Source organism: Phyllobates terribilis, unplaced genomic scaffold (genome assembly GCF_046119375.1).
Source record: "Phyllobates terribilis strain yellow unplaced genomic scaffold, ASM4611937v1 Scaffold_11__3_contigs__length_659146591, whole genome shotgun sequence".
In the NCBI taxonomy this organism is placed as follows: Eukaryota; Metazoa; Chordata; class Amphibia; order Anura; family Dendrobatidae; genus Phyllobates; species Phyllobates terribilis.
Window position 1 is genome coordinate 610,873,124 of NW_027362771.1, and position 5,597 is coordinate 610,878,720.

The window sequence follows — 5,597 nt, forward strand, 5'->3', positions numbered from 1 at the left end:
TTCAGGATTGTTACTGATTGTGCAGTGAGAATTTAATTTCGAAAAGTCTCCGATCCTTCCTGGACATTTCTTTCCTTTAGAACATCCTACCTTTCCTTCCTTTTTACTGATTACATTAAAATCTGCGATTCCACAGTCCAATCTTAAAATCTCAGTTTTCGCAGGTTTTCCACCTTTTGTAGTTCAACATTATAGGATTGCATGACCGCTGCCTCCTAAGTTCTCAATCCCCTTTACTTCCTCATCCGTTTCCTAATTTTTGGTAAAAATTAGGTCCAAATAAATATTAGCAGCGGTGGGATTTGAACCCACGCCTCCAGAAAGACTGGAGCCTTAATCCAGCGCCTTAGACCGCCTCGGCCATGCTACCTCATACGGAAGTTCAAACTTAATTAAATCAGAAATTTGCTAATGATATAAGTGGCAAAAAACATTCTATATCTAATTAGACAAAAATACAAATGTTATTATCCATGAGCAACGTAGTTATCAGGGATTTGTTTGTACATTGACTCTGGGGAACCATTTTACAAAACATATGACTTGTATCCAGATATTTAACTAATCTTTCCTCTGTTGGCTCATCCGCTAATTTTTAGATATCACTGAATTAGGTGGTATAGATTACTTGCTATGATCTCCCATATACAGGACACTCAAACATGAAGGATTCCTACACCCCTGCCTGTACGTAGCAGATAGTTAGAAGCACCAGCAAGGAAGACATTATACAGCAGTGCAGAGCAACGTAGCTATGAGTTCATCACTAGTGTGACTTACTGGAAAGCAGCAGAAGCAGCAAGACTCTGTTTATGTTTGCTAATCACTCTGCTCATCCTGTATTGATAACGCTAAAAAGGCAGCAGGGATATGAGCTAGCAGTTAGACTTCTTTTGACCAAGATTGATTTTGGCAAATTTTGAGAATGGTTGATCCTTGATTGAACTGACATGGATGTAACATAGATGGTAAATTATGTAATTAATTCTGATGCCTAAAGCCAACATGACCACTCATATGCAGTATTCATACGTATGACTTGTTCACATGTTCCTTTTCTTCTACAGCACGGTGAAGATCACATGATGTTACATTTGCTTTCTTAGAGAACACAGAAGCCAAATAGGTATTTCAAAGTTCTGTCTTCTCAACATCATTATTGACCACTTTACCCTTTTCGTATTTTAAAAATCCTATAGCATCTTTGACTTTTCTTTAACTTTTGACTTACTTCCAAATCCTTTCTTATTGCTTTTGGTCTCTCTTGCAAGCCTCACTTCATTACTGGCTTTAGCTCTTCTAACGCTAGCCCAGCTTTCCCTGCAGATCGCATTATATTCTTCTTTAGATATGAACCCTTCTTTTCATTTGATATTCATTTCTTTGTTCCTTTTTAGCAAGCTTTTAAGTTCAGTATTCAGCCATGCTGGTAAACATAAATGCTTTCCATTCTTCCTTCTTTTCGGGATTGTTACTGATTGTGCAGTGAGAATTTAATTTAGCAAAATCTCCCATCCTTCCTGGACATTTCTTTCCTTTAGAACATCCTACCTTTCCTTCCTTTTTACTGCGTCCATTAAAAACTGCCTTTCTACAGTCCAATCTTAAGATCTCAGTTTTCGCAGGTTTTCCACCTTTTGTAGTTCAAAGGTATAGGATAGAATTACCACTGCCTCCTAAATTCTCAATCCCCTTTACTTCCTCAACTGTTTCCTACTTTTTGTAAAAATTAGATCCGAATAAACAATGGCAGCAGTGGGATTTGAAGCGCGCCTCCAGAGAGACTGGAGCCTTAATCCGGTGCTTTAGACCGCTCGGCCACGCTACCTCATATGGATGTTCAAAGTTATTTAAATCAGAAATTTGCTAATGATATAAGTGGCAGAAAACATTGTATATCTAATTAGACAAAAATGCAAATGTTATTATGCATGAGCAACGTACTTATCAGGGATTTATTTTTACATTGACTCTGGGGCACCATTTTACAAAACATATGACTTGTATCCAGATATTTAACTAATCTTTCCTCTGTTGGCTCATCCGCTAATTTTTAGATATCACTGAATTAGATGGTATAGATTACTTGCTATGATCTCACACATACAGGACACTCAAACATGAAGGATTCCTACACCCCTGACTGTACATAACAGATAATCAGAAGCAGCAGCAAGGAAGACATTATACACCAGTGCAGAGCAGTGTAGCCATGAATCCATCACTAGGGTGACTTACTGGAAAGCAGCAGAATCTGCATGGCTCTGTTTATATTTGCTAATCACTCTGCTCATCCTGTATTGATAACCCTAAAAAGCAAGCAGGGATATGAGCTAGCAGTTAGACTTCTTTTGACAAAGATTGATTTTGGCAAATTTTGAGAATGGTTGATCATTGATTGAACTGACATGGATGTAACATAGAAGGTAAATTATGTAATTAATTCTGATGCCTAAAGCCAACATGACCACTCATATGCAGTATTCATACTTATGACTTGCTCACATGTTCCTTTTCTTCTACAGCACAGTGAAGATCACTTGATGTTACATTTGCTTTCTAAGAGAACACAGAAGCAAAACAGGAATTTAAAAGTTCAGTCTTCTCAACATCATTATTGACCACTTTACCCTTTTCATACTTTAAAAATCCTATAGCATCTTTGGCTTTTCTATAACTTTTGACTTATTTCCAAAATCCTTTCTTATTGCTTTTGGTCTCTCTTGCAAGCCTCAATTCATTACTGGCTTTAGCTCTTCTAACGCTAGCCCAGCTTTCCCTGCAGACAACATTATATTCTTCTTTAGATATGAACCCTTCTTTTCATTTGATATTCATTTCTTTGTTCCTTTTTAGCAAGCTTTTATGTTCAGTATTCAGCCATCCTCGTCTCCATAAATGCTTTCCATTCTTCCTTCTTTTCGGTATTGTTACTGATTGTGCAGTGACAATTTAATTTAGCAAAATCTCCCATCCTTCCTGTACATTTCTTTCCTTTAGAACACAATATCTTTCCTTCCTTTTTACTGAGTCCATTAAAAACTGCCTTTCTGCAGTCCAATCTTAAAATCTCAGTTTTCGCAGGTTTTTCTCCTTTTGTAGTTCAAAATTATAGAATGGCATGATCGCTGCCTCCTAATTTCTCAATCCCCTTTACTTCCTCAACCGTTTCCTAATTTTTGGTAAAAATTAGATCCAAATAAATAATGGCAGCGCTGATATTTGAACCCACGCCTACAGAGAGACTAAAGACTAAATCCAGCGCCTTAGACTGCTCGGCCACGCTACCTCTTACAGATGTTTAAAGTTATTTATATCAGAAGTTTGCTTTTGATGTAAGTGTCAGAAATTATTTTATATCCAATAAGACAAAATGACAAATGTTATTATGCAACAGCAACGTAATTATCAGGGATTTGTTTGTACATTGACTCTGGGGCACCATTTTACAAAACATATGACTTGTATCCACATATTTAACTAATCTTTCCTCTGTTGGCTCATCTGCTATTTTTTAGATATCACTGAATTAGGTGGTATAGATTACTTGCTATGATCTCCCATATACAGGACACTCAAACATGAAGGATTCCTAAACCCCTGCCAGTACTTAACAGATAATCAGAAGCAGCAGCAAAGAAGACATTATACAGCAGTGCAGAGCAGTGTAGCTATGAATCCATCACTAGGGTGACTTACTGAATAGCAGCAGAAGCAGCATGGCTCTGTTTATATTAGCTAATCACTCTGCTCATCCTGTATTGATAACCCTAAAAAGGCAGCAGGGATATGAGCTAGCAGTTAGACTTCTTTTGACCAAGATTGATTTTGGCAAATTTTGAGAATGGTTGATCATTGATTGAACTGACATGGATGTAACATAGATGGTAAACTATGTAATTAATTCTGATGCCTAAAGCCAACATGACCACTCATATGCAGTATTCATACGTATGACTTGTTCACATGTTCCTTTTCTTCTACAGCACAGTGAAGATCACTTGATGTTACATTTGCTTTCTTAGAGAACACAGAAGCAAAATAGGAATTTAAAAGTTCAGTCTTCTCAACATCATTATTGACCACTTTACCCTTTTCATTCTTTAAAAATCCTATAGCATCTTAGGCTTTTCTTTAACTTTTGACTTACTTCCAAAATCCTTTCTTATTGCTTTTGGTCTCTCTTGCAAGCCTCACTTCATTACTGGCTTTAGCTCTTCTAACGCTAGCCCAGCTTTCCCTGCAGACAGCATTATATTCTTCTTTAGATATGAACACTTCTTTCCATTTGATATTCATTTCTTTGTTCCTTTTTAGCAAGCTTTTAAGTTCAGTATTCAGCCATCCTGTTCTCCATAAATGCTTTCCATTCTTCCTTCTTTTCGGGATTGTTACTTATTGTGCTTTGAGAATTTAATTTAGCAAAATCTCCCATCCTTCCTGGACATTTCTTTCCTTTAGAACATCCTACCTTTCCTTCCTTTTTACTGAGTACATTAAAAACTGCCTGTCTACAGTCCAATCTTAAAATCTCAGTTTTCGCAGGTTTTCCTCATTTTGTAGCTCAAAATTATAGGATTGCATGATTGCTGGGTCCTAAGTTCTCAATCCCTTTTACTTCCTCAACAGTTTCCTAATTTTTGGTAAAAATTAGATCCAAATAATTAACGGCAGCGGTGGGATTTGAACCCACACCTCCAGAGAGACTGGAACCTAAATCCAGTGCCTTAGACTACTCGGCCACACTACCTCACACATAGTCTCAATCTTATTTAAATCAGAAATTTGCTAATGATATAAATTGCAGAAAACATTGTATGTCTAATTATACAAAAATACAAATGTTATTATGCATGAGCAACGTAGTTATCAGGGATTTGTTTGTACATTGACTCTGGGGCACCATTTTACAAAACATATGACTTGTATCCAGATATTTAACTAATCTTTCCTCTGTTGGCTCATCTGCTAATTTTTAGATATCACTGAATTAGGTGGTATAGATTACTTGCTATGATCTCCCATATACAGGACACTCAAACATGAAGGATTCCTACACCCCTGCCTGTACGTAACAGATAATCAGAAGCAGCAGCAAGGAAGACATTATACAGCAGTGCAGAGCAGTGTAGCTATGAATCCATCACTAGGGTGACTTACTGGAAAGCAGCAGAAGCAGCATGGCTCTGTTTATGTTTGCTAATCACTCTGCTCATCCTGTATTGATAACCCTAAAAAGGCAGAAGGGAAATGAGCTAGCATTTAGACTTTTTTGACCAAGATTGATTTTGGCAAATTTTGAGAATGGTTGATTATTGATTGAACTGACATGGATGTAACCGTTTTCTAATTTTTGGTAAAAATTAGATCCAAATAAATAATGGCAGTGCTGGTATTTGAACCCAAAACCAGGGGAGGAGTCCTGAGGAGATAATTTGCATATTCCCACTGCATTTTGGGGTAAGTGAAGAGTCTCCGCGAGCTCAAAGAACACTGGATTTTGGCTGTTGGAGCTGAAAAGAGGACATCGTTAAACCAGGGGAGGAGTCTTGAGGAGATAATTTGCATATTCCCACTGCATTTTGGGGTAAGTGAAG

At 37.3% G+C, this 5,597-nt stretch overlaps 2 non-coding genes across 2 annotated transcripts; both read right to left on the reverse strand.

Annotated features, from left to right (window-relative positions):
* Positions 1 to 287: 287 nt before the first annotated feature.
* On the reverse strand, positions 288 to 370 carry TRNAL-AAG (transfer RNA leucine (anticodon AAG)). The gene has a single exon. It is a non-coding gene; the product is annotated as a tRNA-Leu (tRNA).
* Positions 371 to 4,668: 4,298 nt separating this feature from the next.
* Positions 4,669 to 4,750, reverse strand: TRNAL-UAG (transfer RNA leucine (anticodon UAG)). Its single transcript has one exon. It is a non-coding gene; the product is annotated as a tRNA-Leu (tRNA).
* Between the last annotated feature and the right edge of the window lie 847 nt (positions 4,751 to 5,597).